At 35.5% G+C, this 16,286-nt stretch overlaps 1 protein-coding gene across 1 annotated transcript in view; it reads right to left on the reverse strand.

Annotated features, from left to right (window-relative positions):
* MOCOS (molybdenum cofactor sulfurase) overlaps positions 1-14,926 on the reverse strand; it is a 175,398-nt gene extending 160,472 nt beyond the window's left edge. The window contains exons 1-2 of the mRNA XM_072328082.1: positions 14,841-14,926; positions 12,046-12,112 (exon numbers count right to left, since the gene is read on the reverse strand). The gene's annotated coding sequence lies outside the window, so the exon portion shown is untranslated. The remainder of the gene's footprint in view (positions 1-12,045; positions 12,113-14,840) is intronic.
* Between the last annotated feature and the right edge of the window lie 1,360 nt (positions 14,927-16,286).

Raw genomic sequence — 16,286 nt, forward strand, 5'->3', positions numbered from 1 at the left:
AGTCATTTGAGTGACACCGAAAATGTTATATGCCACTGTTTTTAAATTACTTATAATGAAGGTCAAAAAAACACTTTAGGCAGTAAAAGTACATCTGAACTAACTCCAAATTATATAAGCTACATAAAAGCATTTTCAAGAAGATTGCCACTTCTCATATAAGGCTATGATGTGGTTTGAATACAGGCTTTGGTATGTAAAAATACAATCAAATCATTTGAATCTGAATATACTAAATTCAAGAAACAACAATGGTTTTTACATATTAGCTGATTAACCAGACCTTACTTCCAATAACATACATTTGTAAAATAATCTTAATAACCATCTTCATCTCAGTTTGTAGTAACTTGAAGCATATAGCAAGGGAGTTGGAACGAGATGATCTTGTAGGTCCCTTCCAGCCCAAACTACTCTGTGATTCTATGACAATAAAATTAGACAGTGGAAAGCAAGAAACATGTACTTATTTCTCCCAAAGGCACAAAATTTTTCCTATATAGTACACAAGTACAGTATCACTTAAATGTTGATTTTTTACTCTTTTTTTTTTTTCCAATCAGCAGTGCAGATCTCTTCATAACACTCTTCATAACCTAGCACATAGGTCACTCTAAAAGTAATGCCTCCTATTTATTTCACTGGAAATGACAACAGATATAAAGAACACAATAACACTGCTTAACAGCATAATGTCGCTAAGAATTTGCTTCATTTTTCAATGGAGTTATCTCCATTAGCTATGCAGTTTTGCTAGTGATGACCAAGTATCATCAGTATATTCCCATGTATCAGCCACAGCCTCACTGTGCTCAGTTTGGTCTTCATAAATTTTCAGCAAACTTCAAAGAAGGTCAATGGGTGCTATTTTTTCTGCCTGGAGGAATCCAGTGCTACACCTTTGCTCCACACATACCTCCATGTCAGATGTAATTCTGTCAGACTGCTCCTCTGCTGCCATCTGTCACACTGCAACAAAATGTAATGGGCTACTGTTGGGAAGATTCAACCTCTACTGCTGTACACCACCACCATCTGCCTCTGACGTCATGGACCAATCTAACAAGAGGCACTACCTTCAGAGCTGCCACCATAAATGGTGCTGTAAATTTATTATGCCTAGTATGAGTCTCTTTGTCTAAGGAATCTTTGCTTTAAGGCATAAGATCTGACCACAGGAAAATCTTTACCCAGCTTTTTTAGCAGCTCTTTTTTTTTAATCAAGAATTTTTGGCCAGTCACTTCCCACTTTGCAAGGTTTGTGACAGCTCTCAAGTGGCAGGTATGCCTCTTTGCGTACAGCAACATATTTCACTGTGCTTTTCACGTGGTACAACTACAACCAAGAAACACCAGAATGCACAGGCTTTAGCCCTTCTGTTAAGGCTTGTGGTTAAAACTCTGACTGCCATGCATTACAAACACAAAAGTTATCTTCACTCTTTTTTCCACACAACAGAAGTAATACAGGAAAAAATAATAATAATAAAAATCTAGCTTTACAGAAGACAACATCATGAGTGTTTTGTTAAGTATAAACAGCCTTGAAACACATCAGCACTATCTTTAAAACTACAATAGCTGTTCAGGGCCCAAGACTTCAGATTAAGAGAATTAAATTCCCAAAACTCAGTGGAGTGTGTGCTTATTTAATTAAAAGCAGGCAGAATTTCATTTGCACTTCATTGTTAAGAATACCACCTATTATATCACATTTTGGCACTGCAGCTTAACACCAATTTGTACTAAAAGCATACTTCATCAAGCTCATTTTGAAGTTCATTATATACGTTAAACGTCAGTACTATTTGCTATAGCAATCCCATCCCATTTAGATGTTTAAACAGGCTGTTGCCGTGTGCTTCCATGGTTCAACCACCCCCTGATCTAGATTCTAGCGTTGCCCCCCGCTAGGGCCAAAAAGCCACCATGACTCTGCAAGATGGATGGCAAAATGGCGTTTATTGGGAGTAATTAACACCTTATATACTTTAATCACTTTGTCTACACCCCCTAGAGTGTACATTTGAAATGCACACCCAAGATACATCACATACTGAACAGGGGAGGTACTATCACGTCACATCCTGAATCCTTGTTAATGCCTACAACATCTCACTCTCCCCAAGCACAACAAAGTTTTGCCTTGTTAACGCCTACAAGAACAGGCAAACATGGCCAGAAAAACATGCAGAAGTACTCAAATAGTATAAGCTTTTTCAGATTAAGTCTTTTGCATTTGACCTGCTGCTGCAAGCTGAACTGCGCAGCCTTGATTTTAGATTTTTGCAATTATGGTTTAAGGTGTTGAGAAACCACAGAATTTTCTTGCTTATATCTGTGCCTCTAAAATACATGTGTTTTTTTTTATTATTTTCCTATCACAAATGAAACAGCATATTATAGTAATTACTGGAATATCTTGCACAGCAAGAAGGGGGATTGACCTTAGCAATGGATTTCTCACTGGCTAGTCAGAAATCCACCCTTCTACACCGCCTTCTTACCATACATATGGCACAGAATGTGGTCTGTAAAATAAGTAAATGTCAAATATTATGCCTAACCAAGGAATAAAGAGAGAGACCTAATGGGAAGCAAGAATATCCCACTTACCAAGACAGCCATTCAAGGCAGCTGTGAACCGCTACTAGAAAATCAGGAGCAAAGCCTTCCTACTTTCTTCTGACCAAATGTGAGCCAGGTGGAAGGGAGAAATAGACCACTTCAGCTCCCTTGTTAGGAGACAAGATTCATAATAATATTTCAAAGGTCACTTTTACCATGAATTTTGAAAGACTTTCCAAATATGATTCTTTATCTCTGAAATCTCCTCACCACATGACACGTATTGAGCAAAATGTGTAGTGAAAAACTAAACACCTATAAAAAGGTAAAGATAGAGGAATGAAAAGAGGAAAGAAAAGAGGAAAGAGGATGGCTATGAAAAGCCTGAGTGCTGAAAAGCTCTATTGTACACTGTTGACTCTGAACACTGTATTCATTACAAACCCAGGCAGCATTCATAAAACCCCAAAAAATTTAACCTTCTAAATCTTCTCACAATCAAAAAAAAAAAAAAAAAAAAAAAAAAAAAAAAAAAAAAGAGATAAATGATGAAGTACCTACATTTTACTGAGCTGGCACTCAATAGTACTAATGCTACAATTTTCTCCTGCCTTGACACAGTGCAAATATACTAACAAAATCCACCAATTCCATCTGGAATTGCTAGAGGTTATTCACCTTAACAGAGAATTTTGTTCAAGCTCTTGGTTCAGTTATCTTACATATTTCCATATATTAATATGGCTCATGCTGCTTCTTAAAGGCATCCTTTATTTTCAAGGACATTAGTCACTGTTTACAGCCTTCACAACAGCAATAAAGTTTAAAACAAGTGAAAAAATTTCAATAGATCAAATAGGCAGACTAATAAAAGTAAGAATAAATACAGATAAAAGGACCTTAGTATTTCCAGTGTATATTACAAAGATCTGAGTTTAGGCCCCCATTTGCTGCATATTTTCAAAGTATCAGTGAAAGTTAGAACATTTAGCTTAAAAGAACTAAAAGCTGAAAGTGGTAATGTTAGTCAAATAATTTTCTGTTTTTCAAATCAGTGTAGTTTCCCACAAAATACCTACCTGTACAAAAATCTCTTTCAGTCTTTCAGTTTTGCTCCATTAATAATAATATCAATCAATTTAGAGACCAATTATCGCTTTCAAAGTAGCACAAAATTTCAAAACAAAAACAAAAGGAGAAATCAGCTTTCAACAAATGTATCACATTCTAGAAGAATCCTTACAAAGACGTTCTTCCTTTCATCCTGAAAATCCATTGTGTCTGTTGGTTTCCTCTAACTCATTTGAAACACTCAGGCAGTTTCCTCATCTTTACAACACTTTACAACTTCTCCTAGCACTCAGAACTCTTCATCAGGTTATATCCCCATTTAAACAGTTTTTTGTTCTCCTTCAATTACCAAACCTTTAGTTACCATACTTGTAGGACTTCTACTCTATTCCTGCTATGCATTTCTGGAGAGGAAAGCAATTCAGAACAAGTTCAGAAACAGAGTCAGTGGGGCTTGGGGTGGGGGGTAAAGAAGAAGAACCTTAGGTGATCCTTAGAAGAGCTGCTGAGCCTGTTCACTCTACAAAAACAAGATAATGGGTATGGACTCACTCTACATAAACACCTCAGTAGGTGTTAATGGAAGAAAAGACCTCAAAAAGCAACAGAAATTTTTTGGCATGGAAACATACAATCACTGCTTTCTCTCAAGCCAGTGGAAGAAGAGAGTTTTCCAGCTCTCCCACTTAGGAAAATGAGAACATCATTAATGAGATGAAAAGTACCCTGTAGTAGCTGGAGACTAGACACAAAAGTCCTGAAGGTCATGTACATTTCCATTCTCTTGAACTGTACCAGCTGGGCATGCGCATTTGGATCCAGACTTCCTGAAGTCTGGCATCCTAAAATCCTTACTAGGCCCCCACATTTCCACTGCATCACTTGTTGGACTAAGGCAATCAGCTTGTACCATGTCATTATCCCTCAACAATCTCTGCCTGCTCTCCTGCACTCCTATCCTGCTCATCCTGTTTCCTCTTCTCAGCAGAGCTACTGCAGTAGACCCACTGGCTGTGCATCCTCTAGTATTCAACACGTTGCTCTCTTTGCATGCCTTTTATCACAGAAAGGTTCAAATTTTAACCAGGACACCAATGTCCATGATAACAAGCCATTACACACTTAATGAAGTCAGCTGGCTGGCATCTGCCTGTGTCCAAGTGTGTTCTCAGTGCCACACAGAGAAAAAGAGGCAACAACCACTAACATATGTAGGAGATTAACTGCAAATTTCAGTAGGACACCAGGTTTCAGAGGACAGTAAAACAGAAAAAGCAGCTTTAGAACTATAGCCTCTAGCACGGGTGCTGTAAATAACCCCCTCATTAGAGAAAGAGAGAGCTATAGGCATGTGATTGTCTGGCAAGGCAAATGTATTTCCTGTGCCTGTAAACGAACTGCATGAGCTACAGACAGTCTGGAACAATGCATAAAAGTTAATAGCATTATTAGAGATGAGAAGAAGGCTGCAGTTGTGTTTGATGTAACAGTGACAGAAGATAGTTCTCAGTCTGTATAACAACTGAGATTAAAAACTGTAATGACATCACTGAAACACTGCAGTCACCTGCCCAAAATTTTTTACCACCCTTTGCAGATCATAACTACTGCTAGAGAAAAAAATAATAATAATTTTCTGAATGTTTCACTGTATTAAAAAAGACTAGAAATACGCAATTAGCTTAAAAATATATACACATGAAAATGTAAACTATACACCATGAACGAGCTTGACTTGGTAATAAAAAAAGTAAGCAACACTTTGAGCTATTGCCTTTGGTGAGCTTTATACTAAAACTATTTCAGTGGGTATTAGAGTTCAAAGTACTAAAAAGTCAAGACAGGATCATGAAGCATATGCAACAAACAGTACCAAAAAGCTGAGGAAACCAAACAGTAATTAGAGTCAGAATTCACATGCTTTTGGACAGGGACTCAATATGCAGAAAAACTGACATTTTTTAGGACTTAAATCTGTTGGTCAAAGTTGCAGTTAGATATGGCTCAGACAGCAAACATGAGTGCAAAACACACAGGCTTTCAAGAAAGTGACATCATGAGTTTCAGATTCACTGAGGCACAGATGCCATCAGGGGAACCCTCAGGAACACTATAGCATCTCTTCAACAGCTTAATTGCATCAACAAATGAAGTATTTAGGTTATTTCACAAGTGAAATGAAAAAGATTCAAAACTGAGCACAATATTGGATTTGCTAACTTAACAGAAAATTCCTGAGATTCTGTAAAAAAGTGTAGTAATAAATTACTTGTGTGCTTCTAAAAAGAATAGATGGACTATCTTCCCCACAGTGATGGTGTTAGAGGTAATATAAAATATAAACAGCATAGGTTAAACTTTTCAGAGATGCAAACATCAGTTTTCTTGGTAATGTATCACTGATAAAGTTCAAATGGAGAAGCAAAATGGAAAGTATCTGTGGTCTTCAAAAAAGTTGACAAAAACAACAGATGAATTTTGGACAGCATCCATAATTCAAGATGGCGCTCAAGACTTCTTAACCAACTTGAAGCAAATGAAGCAGCTCTTTAATGCTATATAATTTATGAGGAGAAACAGAAATCTAGTGATATCAAAACAAAGCTCTCAAGCACAAGTAGTAAACACGTGATAGAGAAATTACTTTTGTTCTAAAAATCAGGTCTTCCAAAGGCATTACTTAGAATACAAATGATCATCTAGACCAGTAAGGAGGTTGTCAGATTCCCTACGAGCTAGCAAAGAGTCATTAAAACTGTAGGGCTCCCAGCAGCTAGACAGGACCATGACACTACTCCCTTAACAGCTACAGGAACACATGTTACCAAAAGACTCACAGAAAGGTGTTTCACTGCACTGTTTTTCAGAATGCAACTGAAGATCCAGAACAGAGAAGAATATCACCTTTCTTCTAAAAGTATTACAAAGTTTAAGGAGGAAAAAAAAAAAAATAATTAAAAAAAATAATAAAAATCCATGTTATTTCTAAAAGAGACAAGAAGATGAAGAGAATGGAAAAATGGAATTTGTACTGAGGAAATGTCACTATTTTTAACAACATGTTTTATTCCAGTTGAAACATCTCATTCAGTGGTACAGGTTCCCTCTAGCAGGCTTTGCGGCAGTCACAGGATCCATCAGGTCAGTGCCAAAAGAGCAGACTGAAGCCGCAGCTAGGCTTTATACATTTTTAGAACATGAATAAACATGATGGCCCGGGTCCAAGTAAGCCTGTACCATTCCCTACACTCTGAACGTTCTTTAGAAAGCAAAGGAACAAGAAGATGACTTCTGAACTTATTCTCCACTGCTTCTTCATCACAGCCACACTATAAAAGCAGATTCCTCAGGTTTCTTTGTTTCTGAATGCAGAATAATAAGGGTCATGTCCCCCTTTTTCAAGTATCTCTGCAAAACACACTCTAACCACTTATAGAAATTAAACTCTGGATTGCCCAAGGTTAGCTAATAAATTGTGTGTTCATACGCTAGCAATCTAGACCTCCAGGACTTTAATTCATTTTACTGAAGCATTTCTTTTACCTTCAATAAATGAAGCATTCCAGATTTGGCTCTCTGCAACTCAAAGATCATCACCATGAACATACAAATATTATTCACTGCTATCTCACCACAAACAACAAAAGTACAAAGCTGACTAGCTGAAAAGTAAGAGTTGATGTTAACAGATTCCTTTCTAAAGCTTCAGCACATCAAGGTAGCTGATAATGAATTTATAAAAATAGAGGTGAAAGTTCATCAGCAAAGTTACAAAGCAGACAGATTTCACTGCTTTTTAAACTCATTCAAAATAATAGTATACGTCTGAATGCTTTTTACTACCTTGCATAGGACTACAAAGAGTAGAACCACTACAAGCAGCAGATCGACTAGAAAACCTTGTTTATAAAATTGAGTTATTTTTCTTCATTTTATGCTTACTCCTCATTCAATTACCTTTTTTCTTTTAGTACTGCAAACTAAAATGTAAGCTCCCACAGGTGTTGCCAAATGAAAAACAAAGCATCTGAAGTTCTTGATGGGCTGCTGCTCATTACATAAGAGAGCAGTCAGGTACTGGTCGTGCCACAGGCACACTGGGATCATTCCATTGCACTGCTATGTAAAAGCATTACATGGACCATCAGGAAGATGATCGCATCTCTTGTCTATTCTGTGCTTCCAAGAAAAACTATTCATTATTCATAACTGTCTTCTAACAGTATCCCCATTCACCATGCAGGAGCAGCCCTTCCACTTGACTTCACTGGCTGTGGCATTTCTGACTTGTCCTACAGCTGATCAGCTGGATCAGAAAAAGCAGCATTTGCATATGGCATTATAAAATAAGCATGTAAAAGGGCTGAACACCATCCTAGTTTTGAAAGGTGGCTTCCAAGTGGATAGGTATCATTAAAGAGGAGAGCATGCAGGGCTCATATGTCACTCACCCATATGGTCTCCAGCTGATGACCTTTACAAAGAACAAATCAATACTAAGCAGATCCTGCATCTACTATTTCTTACTGTGTATGAAAGGTCAAGCAATTTTCATGTATGTATCAGTTCTAACATTCCTGTTTCCTTGTTTAAACAGTCAGTGTCTGGAAATAAACAAAGAATGCTTATTTTGCATATATATCTTTTTCAGAGCATGTGATAATTTAAAAAGAGAGTTGGAACTTATTTCAGAGACAAAATATGGATGCTCACAGAAGGAATGCAAAGCTTTACTTCACAATCATGAAATGATCTCTAAAAATACACTGTAGATTAAATTAGAAACTGCATTTCTAAGACTGCTTAATCAGCAAAATTCAATACTACCTGTTTGTTTTATACTGAAGTAATTTGAAACATATTAAGCTGTTTACATTTCTCTTATGCATGTCTGTTGTACCTCTGTCCATATGTACATGCAGACTACAAAGATTATTCTCCTCTTATCATCTCCTCTTATCATCTCCTTTAGATGGCACAGTTTGAGAGAGGCCTCTATATAAAGATATGTTTTAGTTCTATATTTAAACTTGATCCCATTTAGCTCAGTGCCAAATCCTTTTAGCTTCAGTAAGAAAATTCTATAACACACATTGCCATCGTTTAAGAGATTCCTGGTGCAGAAACTAAGATGAAATTTTTGAGTTGAGTTATTCCCCCCCCCCCCCCTAATTTTCAGTCCCCAAAGTAAGCTCAAGTTTAATGTTTCTTAGTACCTGAAGTTCAGGTACAAACATCAAAACTCTACTAAATTCAACAACACTGTTTGAATGAGAAAGGCAGTTTGTTGGATATTTTAAATGCACCCCAAATGTAACACTAAAATGTCACTCTGGCTCTGTTTAGAACACCATACTGAATTATTTGATATTGCACGTATAAGATCTACAAGGACAATATTTTAAAATATTCAGAAAGCTAGTATTTAAAAATGCTTGCATATGGGAAAAAGGTTATTTAATACTCAGTCTAATGAATTTCTGAGTTGCATTATCTCGGCAGCATCGTAAGGAGATATTGTTACTCTTGTTCTTTAGCTGTATGGAATAGAGAAATGGCACATCCAAACATCTGTAATCAAAGTCATAAAAGGGTCTATAATCTTTTTATGTGTACATTTAATACTTTTAGGAAAGGCTTATTACAGTTCTTGCTTCCTCTTCTCAGCATCAATCATGATTAATATAAAGATTCACACAACATTAAAAAATCTCTCCACAGTTCATTTCAGATGAAGAGAAGCAATGCTTTTGTGAATAAAATAGGGTTGGGTTTTTTTTGCTCTTGTATTTGAGTAGCTCAAGAGATAAGTCATTTTGATTAATTTAACCTTGTAAATTATAGAAAACATACATACTCCAATATTTGATTTTTTGCATTATTTTCATGCAAATCTATGTTCTAACAGTGCTTTCTGACAGTCAAATACCAAAACAAAACCAAATAATAGTTTTTTATGGAGTAAATGGTTTCGTGGCCAGACCAGGAATGTCTATTCCTATGCTGTAACCAGCAACATCAGCTAATACAAATCAGAAACTAAGTTTTGTATTCATCTTAAAGATTTATTACAGGGATAGGACTCATAGTTCTTTAAGGTCTAACTCAAACCATTATATCATTTTGTATTTAATTTCTTGCCCATGGCATTTCATCAGAAAATCAAATTAAAAAAAAAAAAAAAAAAAAAAAAAAGAAAAGAAAAGAAAAGAAAAGAAAAGAAAAGAAAAGAAAAGAAAAGAAAAGAAAAGAAAAGAAAAGAAAAGAAAAGAAAAGAAAAGAAAAGAAAAGAAAAGAAAAGAAAAGAAAAGAAAAGAAAAGAAAAGAAAAGAAAAGAAAAGAAAAGAAAAGAAAAGAAAAGAAAAGAAAAGAAAAATAATCATAAGGTCATGGAGTTGATCACAGATAAAAGTTATACTTGTAGCTGTAGCCATGCACCAAAAGCAGAACTGTAAGGAAGGAAATCATTTTTAAGATTTCTGAAATTACCCACGAAATTATTGTTTCATCAAGGAAATCTAGTCTGTGAGCTCTGAAATAGGACAAAACTGCCTGCCTCCCTCTCTTGTCATATTGCTTATTTTGACTAGTTGCAACAGCATGGAAGTATAGATATTTAATATACTTTTATTGACTTTTAGATAGCTGACATACTGACAGAGGTTTTAGGGCATTTTCTTTCCAAATTTTTACCACTGTATCTTTTTGATGATTATGCTTTTAAAACTTTTATTGGGGAATTATTGAAGGATTTCTACAGGACTAGCTGACAAATTCCATTTGCAAGACTGAAAACATTCATCTGGATTCAGAGGGCTCTTTATTTACTTATTTTCAGGGGAAAATAAAAAATGCAAATAAGGCTATGCTTATGGCATTTCCATGCAGCTATTACAAAAGTCTTTTTTTTTTTTTTTTTTTGCTAAATTAGGATACAAGACAAAACAAGCCAAAGATGTTGGCTTTCTTAAAGAAATCTTAAATATACGGAGAAGGTCCATTTCTTTGTAAACTGTCTATGAACTGCATAGAGTAGTATTGGAATTATTCCAGAAACAGCTACAAAGAACACTTTCTAATGTCCCTACATAAGAAAAATGATTCAAAGTTGAACACTGCATGTGATCACAAAAGCAAGCTCAGCAGACTGCAGGGCTGTAGGTACTGCTGTACATGGTCCTAAGTATCTGATGTTGAAGACAGCCCTTCCTCATAGATTCTTCCAACTTCAATTAGACTTTTGTTAACATGCTGTCTTATCCTGCTTGGCATAAGACAGAGCTGTGAAAAAAGGAAAGAATAGAATACGTTCCCCAAAACATTTAGGGGTGTTGGGGGGGGGAAGTTTATACCAAGCACAATCATGAAGTTAAATATCTTGTGGTCTTTGTTTTTTCACCCTTACATATGTGAACTCAGAGAAAAGGCAAAAATTATATATAAAGCAGATTTTCCTCATCATAACTCTGAGCACCACAATGCTGTCATTGTACTGCTCTTGATCTGAATTCTGTTATGTGTTTTGGAGAAAGGTTTGCTTTTGAGATGATGATAATAAAGGAATCTGTGACATTTCTCACCCTGGACAAAGAGTGCAATTAAGAATGGGCCAGTCAACACTGGTCAAAGCATGCATACCCAGCAATAAAGACATATTCTATAAAATAGCAAGAGTTACATTAAAAAAAAACCAAACCCTAAAGACAATAACTAAGTACCTATATTGTGTACTTATTCACTTTGTGCAAACTAATGTGGAAAAAAAAAAAAAAAAAAAAAAAAAAAGCTTTCAGCACATTCTATTCTGAACTCATGTGAGGACAGTTTTTTAGAGATTCAGTTCCTTCTTTTCATGATGCTCAACTGTACCTTATTGGTCTTTCTGTGCTTAAGAAGTGACAATAAACCAACTTCAAAAGCTATTCTATTATTTCAATAGAAGTACCTGTTGTACAACTATGTACACATTTTTACACTTTCTGTAAAGAAGGTACACTTTCTTTTTTTTTTTGTAAAATAAATTCCTCCATACCCTCATGCTTTATTTAAAGTTATCTGAATTTTAGCAGCATCTTTGCACTGAATTCCACCTTACTATCTACTATACTATCTTATTAATATTCACGTTTGAAATTCCAAATTCTAAATCATAATTAAAATTGTAGACTTACATTACAGCACTAATTTAACAACAGGAATTTAAGAATTGGAACATCTAGGAGAAAAAGTAAGCTTTTCTCTGACTGCATTCAACATTTGACTGCCTGAGTGCAAGGCCAACAAGTGTAGATGTGATAGACAACCCTCAGAAATCACATCAAAATCATCCAAACAGCACAGGCCTACGTAAACAAAATGAAAAATATGAAGTGCATCATACAACATCTGAAGGAAAGATTATTCTACCTGTATCGGACATGCTCAATTGTGTCATATGTCAGTTTGCTGCTGATATTCTGACTATGAGGGTTGCCTAGGAGACAATGGAGAAATAGAAGTTAATCATTAATCACAACTTAGGTATTATTATTTTTTTTTTTTTAATTTTTTTTAAATCGAAGTATTACACCAAGCCAGCCTGAAAAGATGACAAAGAAAGCTTTAATATATGCTTCACAGCAATACCCTGAAGCTCCTTGGAACAGTTAAGAGAAGGGACATATAACTAAAGAAAGCAATTATGACAGACCTTGAAACTTCGGCTGTATTTGATACTAGTACTTAGACAGTTCCCTTAAAAAAATACGACTGTATATGTACAAATGCGCTAACAAAAAGCACAGACTGAATGCACACTAATAAATATACTCACAGACTAAGAAATAATTTAGCAGGCAGCATATGGAGGCAACAGGCATTCATGACTGGACACCAGAAATGCTCCTATTTATTTCTAGTGTCTGAAATATGAGTAGCTCATGAAAATAAAAATTTCATTGCAACACCAGTAGCCATCTTAGTACAGCTCAGCACAAACAGATGTTAACAATTAGGACAGTACCTAAGAAGGGCACAAATTTATCTCTTCGAACAAAATAAACTGCACCAACATCCTCAGATAAATGGCACGTTTTCCTTTCAATAAATCCTTAAGAAAAAGCTAAACATTTTTTTGAAGGAGAACAAGAAAAAAAGTTACTAATTAATACATTTTGCAGTAATTTACAATAAAATCTACTTTTTAAAGATTTTCAAAACCAATGAAGGTATTACAAAGCATGCTGAGTGAAGCTATTAAAAAGAATAATTAATTTAGAGCTCAAACCTAAGATCTAGTACCTAGACTTTCCATGTCTGATGTTGCATTTCTGTAATTTCCAATTCAAATATTCTCAATTTAGAAGTGAGAATCTCTTTGACTTACATCCCTTCCTCTCATTTACACATGCAATAGCTTAAATGTAGTCCTTCAGGCCTATGGATTATCACCAAGAAAATTAAAGAAAAAGGTGCAAGCTGCACTTCTCCTTCATTCACACCTGTGTCCATTAAATGAACTCTTACACAACAGTTATTGCCCTTAGACTAGCAGAGATATAAATGAGGAAAATATATATATATATTTGACCAGGCTACGAATTACATTATCATTTTAAATTAAAGCAGTGTCAAACACGCAATTTGTTCTCACATAGCATTATAGGTACTGTGGAAATCTGGCAGCGCTACTATTCCTATTCATGACCACTCGATTGATTCACAAATTTAATTTTTTCTGCCACAGATGGCACTTCTAATTAGAAGGGCTGAACCCAAATTTGTTTGAAGTAACTAAGATCAGAGTGCATACATTTCACTTTGAAATGGCCGTAGTGACAGAACATTAATTTTAATATCATTGACATAAACTAGAATATGAGATTTTGTATGTAACCAAATCAACACAACCTTCTGTAACTGGGGAAAAAACAAACAAACAAACAAACAAAATAAAAGCTACCCCTATTAAGAACAACATATATTTTATAGAAGAATTTAAATCCACATTGGATCCTGGATTCATCAGCATTCAGGAAACGAGAGGGGAAAAGGCTACGAACAATGTTGTAGGACATGAAGTTTTGCCAGAACTCCCCCGTGGCTTATCACCCAGGTGATAAGCACAAGCATGATGGTGCTTTAATGAACACAGTTTTCTTTTGAAGCAGTGATATCTAGTCCCCGGGTGAGGAATCATTTTGCTCAATGGATCAGGGAGCAAAAGGAAAACATAAAACCAGCAAAAAGGACATCTTGCCCGCAAACATTAACACACAAAAAGAAATTTTGATTACTTCAGATGGACTACTAATAGCATATATAGGTAATACTGCAGAGTATATATATATATATATATATCTATATATATAGATAGATTTTTTAATTATTTATTTATTTATTTATTCTGGATGAGTCTCTTCTTATGTAAACTGTGTCTCACCATAACTGCCAAATAAAGGATGTTATTGCCTTTGCTTAAAAGCACAAGCAGCATGGGGTTCTCAGGGAAATGATAATGTCCCAAAGAGACTGAAGAGTGTAAGTAGAAAGTGTGGGGAAGAAGTAACACTGTAGTGCCCACATCTACAGTTTTAATAACTAGATCTCCACCCAGACACTGTGTTATTTACAAAGTATCAAGTTCACATTCCTTTTTCTAAGTACCAAACTGCAGTGGGCCAGAAGAGGTACAGAACCTATTCTCTACCACTCTAAACTAACTCTAGGTTAAGCTTTCTTTTAAACAAAATGCTTATGCTGGGCCACAGTCACAGTAGTGAAGGATCTATGTAGCTTAGTCTCACACAGATGCCAGCAACCACTGTACTTCGCATGCTTTTGTATTATCCACCATCCTCTGCCAACTTCTGGCAATCTGTAGAACGGCTTCCCTCATGATACGCAAAAAGAGCAGCAGCTGCATTTCAGCAACAACCTCAAGGTTTAGGTTCCCTCTGTCCAGATATGAAAGAGGGCAAGATTCACAAAGGTGAAAGCAGCCCTGGACAACAGAAGGCAGAGAAGTTCCCATTTGTCTGCACCCCACTAGAAAGGAAAGCCAAGGAGATCTAAAGAGAAGTGACCTCTCTGTAAAATCACTGGTCTACCAACTGCACTATAGTGGTGTTAAAAACACATCTTCCAACAGCTCAGCAGGCCTACTTTTGAACTATTTGGGAGGAATCTTGAGAAGAATAATAGAAACATTGATTCTTACTTACCATAAACATTGTTTCTGAGGTCATCTGTAAAAGCTTTAAGTAGACTCTCTGGGAAAAGTGTTGAACCTGCATGATCAAGGTAAGTTATCCCTAAAACAAACAAAGAAACAAACAAAGATCAATATTTTTTTTCTTAAATATTTAATTCCAATTTCTCACATACAAGTGAGGTACATTATACACGGATCCCCACTGAAGTACACAACAGAAAAAAAAAGATGTTTCCTCTAAAGTTCCTAGAGTATGACAATTTTCTGATTCAGAGGTCTGCACAGCTTTTGAAAAATGCTTCCCAAATACATTCTAATAACCAGGCAATATTCACACTGAGGCATCTTCCATTCACTAGCAGAGTCAAATAAATAAATAAATAAATAAAGTGATGCATCAGAACCCCAGTGTTTTGATTGCATCTTTATAATTTGTAACTAAAAAGTTAAGTAATATAAGAGATCCTTTTCTTCCAAGTTTATATTGAACACTATTTAAAGTGATTTTGTTCCATCTGTGGAAGACTGCACAAGATAATACCTTGAACCACAGTACCCTGACACTTCTAGATACTATGAATTACTATTGTTACCTCAATAATTATTAGTATTATCGGCAACAACAGTGAGTTGTTCAGTCTGCCAGTGAGGAGGCAACAACCTTGTTAACTGGCATGGCCTGAATCATTCTTGAAGCCCAGAGACAGCACCACTTTAAGTTTTAATGCATTTAAATACTCCTTGTCAGTCTGCTACACTTAATGTTCAATTTGTTTTCAAAATTCCCTTTCATATTATTCAGTTATTGCAAAACTTTTAAATAAAAGCTTCTTGGAAAGGAAGGCTTTCTCGTGTTTGGCCATTTCAGATTTCTTAATCTTTAGCAATTATTCTTCCATTTCTCTAGTGTGTTGCATGCCCTTTATTAGTTTTTTCATTTCACTTACCTTAAGTATTTCAACCTATTTCAAATTTTAATAATGATGAATATGATTAAGATTAGAATTTAATAAGTATTTTAAAAGCCTTTCCTTTCCACAGGGATTTAAAAGTTAAGCTTAAAGAGTTAAGCTTTAAACGAGAAGCCCTGACACTTGGAAATACGTATAATTATAAATTATGTTGCTGTAGCAGTGATTCAGTGGGTAAATCTGTGAGACTGGTAATGACAAAACCAATCTGGACACCCATCCCTTCTATTATTTTCTGAGAGTCCTCCTCTGCCTCAAGAACTCCCCATTTATAGTGTCTGGTTAAAAGCAGATTTTTTTAATGAGTTGAAGTTAATCGAGGAAAAGTGTTTTGAGGTTCTTAGAGTGAAAGAGGATGGAAAAAATACTGGACTGTTTCATTACATGTACCATCTTCCTGGGTTTTTACATTTATTTATTTATTATTATTATTATTTTTAATCCTAGCATGTTTCTCTCGAGCAGTTAGAAGCAATACATAAAAT

This window comes from Excalfactoria chinensis, chromosome 2, assembly GCF_039878825.1.
Source record: "Excalfactoria chinensis isolate bCotChi1 chromosome 2, bCotChi1.hap2, whole genome shotgun sequence".
NCBI classification, from domain to species: domain Eukaryota; kingdom Metazoa; phylum Chordata; class Aves; order Galliformes; family Phasianidae; genus Excalfactoria; species Excalfactoria chinensis.